Here is a 13,008-nt window from a genome sequence, read left to right as displayed (position 1 = left end):
CTTGCACAGTCAAAAGCACAACTACGTTGGCGCAGTCAGGAGAGAGCTTGTGTTATGTCCAACAGATCCCGGGTTCAAGCCCAGAAGCGGGTGTATTTTTTTTTTAAGCAAACTTAGACTAGTAACTGATCTATGGACTATAGAAAGAAGCCGCTCAGTCAAAAGCACAACTACGTTGGCGCAGTCAGGAGAGAGCTTGGGTTATGTCCAACAGATCCCAGGTTCAAGCCCAGAAGCGGGTGTGTTTTTTTTTTTTTTGCAAACTTAGACTAGTAACTGATCTATGGACAATAGAAGGAAGCTTGCACAGTCAAAAGCACAACTACGTTGGCGCAGTCAGGAGAGAGCTTGGGTTGAGTCCAATAGACCCCAGGTTCAAGCCCAGAAGCGGGTGTGTTTTTTTTTTTTGGAAACTTAGACTAGTAACTGATCTATGGACAATAGAAGGAAGCTTGCACAGTCAAAAGCACAACTACGTTGGCGCAGTCAGGAGAGAGCTTGTGTTATGTCCAACAGATCCCGGGTTCAAGCCCAGAAGCGGGTGTGGTTTTTTTTTTGCAAACTTAGACTAGTAACTGATCTATGGACAATAGAAGGAAGCTTGCACAGTCAAAAGCACAACTACGTTGGCGCAGTCAGGAGAGAGCTTGGGTTGAGTCCAATAGACCCCAGGTTCAAGCCCAGAAGCGGGTGTGTTTTTTTTTTTTGCAAACTTAGACTAGTAACTGATCTATGGACAATAGAAGGAAGCTTGCACAGTCAAAAGCACAACTACGTTGGCGCAGTCAGGAGAGAGCTTGGGTTGAGTCCAATAGACCCCAGGTTCAAGCCCAGAAGCGGGTGTGTTTTTTTTTTTTGCAAACTTAGACTAGTAACTGATCTATGGACAATAGAAGGAAGCTTGCACAGTCAAAAGCACAACTACGTTGGCGCAGTCAGGAGAGAGCTTGTGTTATGTCCAACAGATCCCGGGTTCAAGCCCAGAAGCGGGTGTATTTTTTTTTTTAAGCAAACTTAGACTAGTAACTGATCTATGGACTATAGAAAAAGCCGCTCAGTCAAAAGCACAACTACGTTGGCGCAGTCAGGAGAGAGCTTGGGTTGACTCCAATAGACCCCAGGTTCAAGCCCAGAAGCGGGTGTGTTTTTTTTTTTTTTGCAAACTTAGACTAGTAACTGATCTATGGACAATAGAAGGAAGCTTGCACAGTCAAAAGCACAACTACGTTGGCGCAGTCAGGAGAGAGCTTGTGTTATGTCCAACAGATCCCGGGTTCAAGCCCAGAAGCGGGTGTGTTTTTTTTTTTTGCAAACTTAGACTAGTAACTGATCTATGGACAATAGAAGGAAGCTTGCACAGTCAAAAGCACAACTACGTTGGCGCAGTCAGGAGAGAGCTTGGGTTGAGTCCAATAGACCCCAGGTTCAAGCCCAGAAGCGGGTGTGTTTTTTTTTTTTTTGCAAACTTAGACTAGTAACTGATCTATGGACAATAGAAGGAAGCTTGCACAGTCAAAAGCACAACTACATTGGCGCAGTCAGGAGAGAGCTTGGGTTGAGTCCAATAGACCCCAGGTTCAAGCCCAGAAGCGGGTGTGTTTTTTTTTTTTGCAAACTTAGACTAGTAACTGATCTATGGACAATAGAAGGAAGCTTGCACAGTCAAAAGCACAACTACGTTGGCGCAGTCAGGAGAGAGCTTGTGTTATGTCCAACAGATCCCGGGTTCAAGCCCAGAAGCGGGTGTATTTTTTTTTTAAGCAAACTTAGACTAGTAACTGATCTATGGACTATAGAAAAAGCCGCTCAGTCAAAAGCACAACTACGTTGGCGCAGTCAGGAGAAAGCTTGGGTTGACTCCAATAGACCCCAGGTTCAAGCCCAGAAGCGGGTGTGTTTTTTTTTTTTTTGCAAACTTAGACTAGTAACTGATCTATGGACAATAGAAGGAAGCTTGCACAGTCAAAAGCACAACTACGTTGGCGCAGTCAGGAGAGAGCTTGGGTTGACTCCAATAGACCCCAGGTTCAAGCCCAGAAGCGGGTGTGTTTTTTTTTTTTGCAAACTTAGACTAGTAACTGATCTATGGACAATAGAAGGAAGCTTGCACAGTCAAAAGCACAACTACGTTGGCGCAGTCAGGAGAGAGCTTGTGTTATGTCCAACAGATCCCGGGTTCAAGCCCAGAAGCGGGTGTGTTTTTTTTTTTGTTGCAAACTTAGACTAGTAACTGATCTATGGACAATAGAAGGAAGCTTGCACAGTCAAAAGCACAACTACGTTGGCGCAGTCAGGAGAGAGCTTGGGTTGACTCCAATAGACCCCAGGTTCAAGCCCAGAAGCGGGTGTGTTTTTTTTTTTTGCAAACTTAGACTAGTAACTGATCTATGGACAATAGAAGGAAGCTTGCACAGTCAAAAGCACAACTACGTTGGCGCAGTCAGGAGAGAGCTTGTGTTATGTCCAACAGATCCCGGGTTCAAGCCCAGAAGCGGGTGTGTTTTTTTTTTGTAAACTTAGACTAGTAACTGATCTATGGACTATAGAAGGAAGCTTGCACAGTCAAAAGCACAACTACGTTGGCGCAGTCAGGAGAGAGCTTGGGTTGAGTCCAATAGACCCCAGGTACAAGCCCAGAAGCGGGTGTGTTTTTTTTTTTTGCAAACTTAGACTAGTAACTGATCTATGGACAATAGAAGGAAGCTTGCACAGTCAAAAGCAAAACTACGTTGGCGCAGTCAGGAGAGAGCTTGTGTTATGTCCAACAGATCCCGGGTTCAAGCCCAGAAGCGGGTGTATTTTTTTTTTTAAGCAAACTTAGACTTGTAACTGATCTATGGACTATAGAAGGAAGCTGCTCAGTCAAAGCACAACTCCGTTGGCGCAGTCAGGAGAGAGCTGGGGTTGAGGTCAACATACCTCGGGTTCAAGCCTAGGAGCAGGTGTATTTTTTTTTAAGCAAATTTAGACTAGTAACTGATCTATGGACTATAGAGGTATATAGATGCGATTTTTGGATGAAGGAAAAAAAGAATTTGTAATTATAATAATAATCTTAGTAATAATAATTATTATAATAATTCGTCCTTACAGTGGGTACAAGTTTAAATTTTTAAATGTATAAAAGAATCACTTTATATCTGTTTATTGCATCAGGGCTTCTTGACTTTCTCGGGAACCTTGATTTCAACCAAATTCAACAAAAACCTTTTTTTTTTCACGACATCATAAAATGCTCTGGTTGAAATTATATCCTTTGTAGTGTCAGGGTTGGTTTTGACCCGGTCATAAAAATAAGATTATAAAGCAACTTTTGGAGCCAAAATAGAAATCACAAATGTACTTTCAGCCAACACAGCAGGGGGAGTTGACGGCGCACCAGGGGGAGGTGTCAGCAGATTCATGTTGGCGCAGTGTCACCATGTGGAATCACCTTTACATTATCATCATGATCAGAACCCACCTCCGGTGAAGGAAGGTATTTCTATGGAAAATTGTGGCTGTTGTCACCTTTTATATCATAAGACAATTTGTGCCTTTATTCTGTTATATGTTGACTGTACTTTGAGGGTGACAGAAGAAAGAAAATCAGATCATTTTAAATAGTTACCACTGGTGGGATCGAACCCACGCTTGCAAGTAAAACATGGATCACCGTGCATCTATGTCCTACCCTCTAACCACTCAGCCACTGACTTTCCTGTGACAGGGACACACAGTCTACTATCTGACATGTCTTGATTCACGGTTATTCCAGTCTAGTATAACTGGGGCGGTTCACCTGTCAAAGGATCACGCAGGTGTCCTAATGCCAGCTCAGGGAGGACGGAAACCTCCCGTGGAGCTGAAGGACAAAAGCTCGCTTGATCTTGATTTTCAGTATGAATACGGACCGTCAAATCGGAGCCTCACGATCCTTCTGACTTTTTGGCTTTTAAGCAGGTGTCAGAAAAGTTAACAAAAGGTCTCAGCTTATGTTTCTGAACAAGAACATCAAATATTACAGGTATAGATTCATTTAATGTGACACCTGCAGTTCACAAGGCGTCTTTCAGAAGCTTGTCAGACCTTCTCTGAGACGCAGCTAAGGTAAGCCTGACGTTTAGCCTGACTGGGACCAGGCTTGTCGCACTGGCTAATTTACCATGCTTACCAAACCACGCTAGCCTTAAGCCTCGTTTGTGGAACCCAACGCTCGCTAAAGTTAGCCAGGCTAACCCAAATAAGCCAGGCTTTGAGCTAAGCCAGCTTCGTGGAATACCCCCAAGCTCTTGCACACAGATATATTTTTTAAAACTCTGATTTATCATTCTAATAGTTTCAAAAGTAATAATTGATTTCCAATGGCTTGATTGGTTCTTATACAAATAACTTCTTAATTCATTTTTTTGTGTTGAGACCTGTTCTGTATTTCAATATGTTCATATTAAAGTCCTATTGCTGACATTTTTTTATTATTAGTTTTTATTTTTGCATTTTCTTGAAGAAAATATATGGGTCGAAAATGACCCGTAACACCACAGATGTTGTGAAAGTTAATCATTTTTAAATGAAAAAATAAATCAAGCAAATTAATTTCAGAGATGTTTTTCCCTGAGTAATATTCAGGGAACACAACATCCTTTCATTCATTTATATGATTCTCTTGAGATTCATTTTGCTTTTGCTTTTTAAATTGACATCAGGAGGGGGTGGGGGGGCAGAGACCTACAACCTACAACAAAAATATTAAACCCAACATTTTATGGATATGGAAACCTTACAAGGTAACCAAGAGATGAGAAAAAAATTGGATGATAAGATTTTGTTTTTGATGTATTTTAAAGCTGATTTAAGACAACAGAAACAGTAACAGAAAAGCTAACACAGGAGGAAGGTTAAAAAGGTTAAGGTAAGAAAAACATCACAATATTTACTGGCACATCAAAAGGGACACTTACTGGGTTCATGCAAAGGGAAAAAAATACAAAAAAAAAATACAAAAAAATCACAATATATTGTGACAGTGGAGGAGAGACCAGTCTGGACTGCAAGGTTTGCTTTTAACAAAAATCACAGTCTATTTACGTTAGGGAAACGGGTAGGGGAGAAAACACAACCAATCTTCTTCCCGGTCTGGGGTAGCCTCTAGTCTGCGGGGTCCAGACTGGTGTCCTCCTGGAGAGAGAGGCAAAAAAAGGGATGGGTTTTTTAAAGCTCACACTTTTTATTTCTGCCCTTCCTGGTCTCAGCCACCTGCTCCTCTCTCTTCTCTTCTCTCTTCTGTCTCCCTTTCCACTCCTCTCACCCCCCAGCACCCTCTGATCTTTGATTGTCTTCAGCTGGGCTCTCTCCAGCCTTGGGTCACCTGGCAGGGTAGGTACCTATGATATGACCCTGCCCAGCTGGTGTCTGCTCAGTCCTCCTCTCTGGCGCCCTCTGCTGGCCATGAGACACCAGTGGTGGGGGGAGACACCACAATATATTTGAGTAAACTGTGTTGAAGATGGCTTATCAAATTTGATACAGCGGGTATATAAGGTCATGTAACTCTGAAACAGTCAATGGCCATTTACTTGCATTTCATGCATTATGTCTAAAATCAAGCAACATACAGTCTTTTTATTTTCAAATGACATAGTTTGCTACATTTAGAGTTAAAACTTAGCTATGAAACTTGCTGTAAGCACGGACCAGAACTGGAGCTACGTTGCCCATGTGTACTGTCAGAAATGCAGAGTGCATCTTTGCTTAAACAAGGAGAGAAACTGTTTTCAGGCCTTCCACCATGCAAAATAAAAGGTTGTGAACTGCAAAATGAAAAAAATACTAAAATGTTGTTGTTGTTGTTGTTTTTTTCCAGACTTCCACCCAGCCAGTTCCATTGGTGGCTTTCTCACTACTGCATGATGGTAGCACTGTTTGTGTTTGGAAGTATAAATTTGTTAGTCATGTTAGTCATATAACTGCCCCCGTGACCTACTATAACTATATCAATATCTTTTGAGGTTCGTGCCCCTGGTAGGTGTTGACACACTTAAAACAAGTTTCGTGGGAAGATGGCCCACTGGACACTCCGTCGCGCCCTTGATGCAGAGTTAATAGACACATAGGAATGTGCATACTTACCAGCATACTTACAACAGCCCACAGTCTTCCTCCTTGGCCATTGGCTCTGCTCCTGGATGTAGACGGTTCGTTGAGTGTGCAGGAAGACGGAAGAGAATGGCTCGCCAGGAATGCCCTTCTCTAGGGATGCCACCGCAGTTCCCCAATACAAGCATATGTGGCTGACACAACATATCCAGTCCAGCTCCCAGACATGCCCAACCTGCCTGGACAATGGAGGGGCCACCAGTCCATCAGGGCTCAAACCTTTGGAATGCTCCACCCTCACGTGAAAACAAACCTCCAGCAAAAGACCCTGCCACGCTCACAGTCCAAACCTGGCTCACGCCACCCAGTACTGGGTCCAACAAGTGTGATCCCCTGGCCCTTCTGACACCTCGAGCTAAGGGCTTATTGACCTGGAAGTTCTGACACCCACTCAGCAAAGCCTCCGAACTGGTCTGTGCTGTAACCAGGGAACCTGGCCGGGTCGTAGGGGAACCCCATCCAGTCCGGGCGCCTAGACATGCCCAGCTTGCCTGGACAATAGAGGGGCCACCTTAGATCTACCCAGAGGGAGGTATTTCGCATGTGGCCCCTTCAACATCCTGGCCCCCCTTGCCAGCTGTACATGAATAAGTCACACGGGCTGGGAAAAGTCCATCAGGGCTCAAACCTTTGGAATGCTCCACCCTCAAGTGTGAACAAACCTCCAGCAGAAACCCCTGCCTTGCTCACAGAAGAAACCCGGCCTACGCCCCCCAGTGGTGGGTCAAACACGAATAACCCCTGGCCCTTCTGACACCTCGAGCTAAGGGCTTATTGACCTGGAAGTCCTGACACCCACTCAGCAAAGCCTCCAGTTCTGGTCTGAGCTTTAACCAGGGAACCTGGCCGGGTCGTAGGGGAACCCCATCCAGTCCGGGCGCCTAGACATGCCCAGCTTGCCTGGACAATAGAGGGGCCACCTTAGATCTACCCAGAGGGAGGTATTTCGCATGTGGCCCCTTCAACATCCTGGCCCCCCTTGCCAGCTGTACATGAATAAGTCACACGGGCTGGGAAAAGTCCATCAGGGCTCAAACCTTTGGAATGCTCCACCCTCAAGTGTGAACAAACCTCCAGCAGAAACCCCTGCCTCGCTCATAGAAGAAAACCGGCCTACGCCCCCCAGTGGTGGGTCAAACACGAATAACCCCTGGCCCTTCTGACACCTCGAGCTAAGGGCTTATTGACCTGGAAGTCCTGACACCCACTCAGCAAAGCCTCCAGTTCTGGTCTGAGCTTGAACCAGGGAACCTGGCCGGGTCATAAGGGAACCCCATCCAGTCCGGGCGCCTAGACATGCCTAGCTTGCCAGGGCAATGGAGGGGCCACCTTAGATCTACCCAGAGGGAGGTATTTCGCATGTGGCCCCTTCAACATCCTGGCCCCCCTTGCCAGCTGTACATGAATAAGTCACACGGGCTGGGAAAAGTCCATCAGGGCTCATACCTTTGGAATGCTCCACCCTCAAGTGTGAACAAACCTCCAGCAGAAACCCCTGCCTCGCTCACAGTAGAAACCCGGCCTACGCCCCCCAGTGGTGGGTCAAACACGAATAACCCCTGGCCCTTCTGACACCTCGAGCTAAGGGCTTATTGACCTGGAAGTCCTGACACCCACTCAGCAAAGCCTCCAGTTCTGGTCTGAGCTGGAACCAGGGAACCTGGCCGGGTCGTAGGGGAACCTCATCCAGTCCGGGCACCTAGACATGCCCAGCCTGCCAGGGCAATGGAGGGGCCACCTTAGATCTACCCAGAGGGAGGTATTTCGCATGTGGCACCTTCAACATCCTGGCCCCCCTTGCCAGCTGTACATGAATAAGTCACACGGGCTGGGAAAAGTCCATCAGGGCTCATACCTTTGGAATGCTCCACCCTCAAGTGTGAACAAACCTCCAGCAGAAACCCCTGCCTCGCTCATAGAAGAAACCCGGCCTACGCCCCCCCCAGTGGTGGGTCAAACACGAATAACCCCTGGCCCTTCTGACACCTCGAGCTAAGGGCTTATTGACCTGGAGGTTCTGACACCCACTCAGCCAAGCCTCCAGTACCAGTCCGTGTCGGAACCAGGAGAACCTGGCTAGGTTGTAGCGGAACCTCCCCAGTCCGGGTGCCCAGATATGCCCAACCTGCCAGGGCAATGGAGGGGCCACCAGAGGGAGGTATTTCGCGTGTGGCCCCTTCAACTTCCTGGCACCTCTGTCGGTTGTGATAAACCAGAAGCAGGGACTGGGAACAGTCCTTCTTACTTTGACTTTAGCCTCCGGTGGGCAGTTCTGGAGCCTGACCTCGAGTTTCGTGTGGATATTAAGCCACTGTATGCATCAGCAACCAAGTCAAAAATACCACAGTGGTCCTGGGTCAGGCAGGTGCAGAAAAGAGTCACCCCACCATCATTGGCGTTAATCATTCCCTGAGAAATGGCTCTTTTAGGCGGGCATTCTCCACAGGTGGCAGGAACGCACAAACTCGCACAAAGCCTGAGGAGCAAATGGACTTTGGTGCAAACGGCAAGCGACAGTAGCAGCAGCGACATTAGCTCAGTGGGTAGAGAGAATGCTTGGGGACCGTGGGATCCGGGTTAAGAGCAATGATTTTCAATCAGTTGACTGAGAATTGTAACTGGACTCGATGCTTGTGAAAATGGACTTTAGCCTGAAAAAGCAGCAGTGATAACTCTTGGTCAGGTTCTGAAATCATGCCACACAAACACAAACACAGTATAGTCCAATTCACTGCCACTGGAGCTTGGGTTGTCTGTGTCACGAGATCCCTTGATCAAGCCCTCATTCAGGCCACAAACAAGTGAACAATGGGCTAGGGGATCACTGTCAGATGATCGCTCAGTGTGCAGCCACCTGAGCTCTCGCCAGAACCCCCTTGGTTCTAATTCAATCTCAGGCGGTACGCTTGGACCACGAACTGGGGGATATCTTGGAAACATTTACCCAGTTTTCAGCCCCCTGAGCCGGGCTGCTCTCTGGCCAGAACCCCCTTGGTTCTCATTCAATCTCAGGCGGTACGCTTGGACCACTAACTGGGGGATATCTTGGAAGCCATTTACCCAGTTTTCAGCCCCCTGAGCCGGGCTGCTCTCTGGCCAGAACCCCCTTGGTTCTCATTCAATCTCAGGCGGTACGCTTGGACCACGAACTGGGGGATATCTTGGAAGCATTTACACAGTTTTCAGCCCCCTGAGCCGGGCTGCTCTCTGGCCAGAACCCCCTTGGTTCTCATTCAATCTCAGGCGGTACGCTTGGACCACGAACCGGGGGATATCTTGGAAGCATTTACCCAGTTTTCAGCCCCCTGAGCCGGGCTGCTCTCTGGCCAGAACCCCCTTGGTTCTCATTCAATCTCAGGCGGTACGCTTGGACCACGAACCGGGGGATATCTTGGAAACATTTACCCAGAGCCGGGCTGCTCTCTGGCCAGAACCCCCTTGGTTCTCATTCAATCTCAGGCGGTACGCTTGGACCACGAACCGGGGGATATCTTGGAAGCATTTACCCAGTTTTCAGCCCCCTGAGCCGGGCTGCTCTCTGGCCAGAACCCCCTTGGTTCTCATTCAATCTCAGGCGGTACGCTTGGACCACGAACCGGGGGATATCTTGGAAGCATTTACCCAGTTTTCAGCCCCCTGAGCCGGGCTGCTCTCTGGCCAGAACCCCCTTGGTTCTCATTCAATCTCAGGCGGTACGCTTGGACCACGAACCGGGGGATATCTTGGAAGCATTTACCCAGAGCCGGGCTGCTCTCTGGCCAGAACCCCCTTGGTTCTCATTCAATCTCAGGCGGTACGCTTGGACCACGAACCGGGGGATATCTTGGAAGCATTTACCCAGTTTTCAGCCCCCTGAGCCGGGCTGCTCTCTGGCCAGAACCCCCTTGGTTCTCATTCAATCTCAGGCGGTACGCTTGGACCACGAACCGGGGGATATCTTGGAAGCATTTACCCAGTTTTCAGCCCCCTGAGCCGGGCTGCTCTCTGGCCAGAACCCCCTTGGTTCTCATTCAATCTCAGGCGGTACGCTTGGACCACGAACCGGGGGATATCTTGGAAGCATTTACCCAGTTTTCAGCCCCCTGAGCCGGGCTGCTCTCTGGCCAGAACCCCCTTGGTTCTCATTCAATCTCAGGCGGTACGCTTGGACCACGAACCGGGGGATATCTTGGAAGCATTTACCCAGTTTTCAGCCCCCTGAGCCGGGCTGCTCTCTGGCCAGAACCCCCTTGGTTCTCATTCAATCTCAGGCGGTACGCTTGGACCACGAACCGGGGGATATCTTGGAAGCATTTACCCAGTTTTCAGCCCCCTGAGCCGGGCTGCTCTCTGGCCAGAACCCCCTTGGTTCTCATTCAATCTCAGGCGGTACGCTTGGACCACGAACCGGGGGATATCTTGGAAGCATTTACCCAGTTTTCAGCCCCCTGAGCCGGGCTGCTCTCTGGCCAGAACCCCCTTGGTTCTCATTCAATCTCAGGCGGTACGCTTGGACCACGAACCGGGGGATATCTTGGAAGCATTTACCCAGTTTTCAGCCCCCTGAGCCGGGCTGCTCTCTGGCCAGAACCCCCTTGGTTCTCATTCAATCTCAGGCGGTACGCTTGGACCACGAACCGGGGGATATCTTGGAAGCATTTACCCAGTTTTCAGCCCCCTGAGCCGGGCTGCTCTCTGGCCAGAACCCCCTTGGTTCTCATTCAATCTCAGGCGGTACGCTTGGACCACGAACCGGGGGATATCTTGGAAGCATTTACCCAGTTTTCAGCCCCCTGAGCCGGGCTGCTCTCTGGCCAGAACCCCCTTGGTTCTCATTCAATCTCAGGCGGTACGCTTGGACCACGAACCGGGGGATATCTTGGAAGCATTTACCCAGTTTTCAGCCCCCTGAGCCGGGCTGCTCTCTGGCCAGAACCCCCTTGGTTCTCATTCAATCTCAGGCGGTACGCTTGGACCACGAACCGGGGGATATCTTGGAAGCATTTACCCAGTTTTCAGCCCCCTGAGCCGGGCTGCTCTCTGGCCAGAACCCCCTTGGTTCTCATTCAATCTCAGGCGGTACGCTTGGACCACGAACCGGGGGATATCTTGGAAGCATTTACCCAGTTTTCAGCCCCCTGAGCCGGGCTGCTCTCTGGCCAGAACCCCCTTGGTTCTCATTCAATCTCAGGCGGTACGCTTGGACCACGAACCGGGGGATATCTTGGAAGCATTTACCCAGTTTTCAGCCCCCTGAGCCGGGCTGCTCTCTGGCCAGAACCCCCTTGGTTCTCATTCAATCTCAGGCGGTACGCTTGGACCACGAACCGGGGGATATCTTGGAAGCATTTACCCAGTTTTCAGCCCCCTGAGCCGGGCTGCTCTCTGGCCAGAACCCCCTTGGTTCTCATTCAATCTCAGGCGGTACGCTTGGACCACGAACCGGGGGATATCTTGGAAGCATTTACCCAGTTTTCAGCCCCCTGAGCCGGGCTGCTCTCTGGCCAGAACCCCCTTGGCATTCAAACTCAGGCAGCACGTGTGGACCATGAGCCAATTCGGGGTTCAGTGCCTTGCTCAAGGACACTAGGGCATGCGACTGCTGTCTGCTGGACTCGAACCCTGGACCTTTGGATTGAGAGGCGACCACTCTGCCACTGAGCTACAGCCCAGGGCAGAGCCACCTGAGCTGGGTTCTTCTCTAGAGCCAGACCCCTGAGGCCAGGGACACTTTCTGTGAGAGCCAGACCCTGAGGCCAGGGAGACTTTCTGCTAGAGCCAGGCCATAGTGCACAATTTGTGGACACATTGTTTTCAATGTCCCCCTGTTCTGCTCTGGAGGTCCCCTGTTTCTGAAAACGTGATTCTCAAAAATGGGATGATGGTGGTTAGCCGATGGGACGTCACACAGCCACCAAAACACAGTATAACCATTGCGTGCTATGGCTATTAGGTTCGAGGAGTAGCCCAATCATTGATGTTTGGTGCCCCTGGTAGGTTGGGCCGCTAACCAGGGGCTCAGAGAGGATGACACTTTGAAAATTTTCACTCTACTGCCAGCTCATACCCCTGGTAAGACGCCCTGCCGACCAGGCTAAAGTTAATTCCATGATGTTGAATGAAGTGCAGTGTAGTTTGGGATGCATCAGCTCTCAGCTGTCTGGAATCCATACCGACAATTACTTAGAACACAATATCTGTTAATAAAATTGTCCAACCTAAAATGTGTTTTTCTCCATTTTTGAAAGTGGAATTACTTTCGCTATTTTCATTTTTTTCTATTGAAAAAGATAAAATTACACACACAGCCAACTATATAAAATAAATAAATAAATGGAAAAAAAAAATATATATATATATATATATATATATATATATATATATATATATATATATATATATATATATATATATATAGTGGTTCAATAATCACATCAGTTATGTTTTAAACTAACATCATGTCCATACCTACACAGTCATTGGATCTTTTGCTTGCACAACTTTTCGCAATACTGAATATTTCAACTTTCTTTACTCTACCAAGAAAAAACACTTATAACTGATCTATGGACAATAGAAGGAAGCTTGCACAGTCAAAAGCACAACTACGTTGGCGCAGTCAGGAGAGAGCTTGTGTTATGTCCAACAGATCCCGGGTTCAAGCCCAGAAGCGGGTGTATTTTTTTTTTAAGCAAACTTAGACTAGTAACTGATCTATGGACTATAGAAAGAAGCCGCTCAGTCAAAAGCACAACTACGTTGGCGCAGTCAGGAGAGAGCTTGGGTTATGTCCAACAGATCCCAGGTTCAAGCCCAGAAGTGGGTGTGTTTTTTTTTTTTTTGCAAACTTAGACTAGTAACTGATCTATGGACAATAGAAGGAAGCTTGCACAG

Source organism: Halichoeres trimaculatus, unplaced genomic scaffold (assembly GCF_033239565.1).
Source record: "Halichoeres trimaculatus isolate MK-OKI-2021-1 unplaced genomic scaffold, fHalTri1.1 fHalTri1_scaffold_44, whole genome shotgun sequence".
Classification (NCBI taxonomy): domain Eukaryota; kingdom Metazoa; phylum Chordata; class Actinopteri; order Labriformes; family Labridae; genus Halichoeres; species Halichoeres trimaculatus.
Note: the sequence above shows the minus strand (reverse complement) of the source record.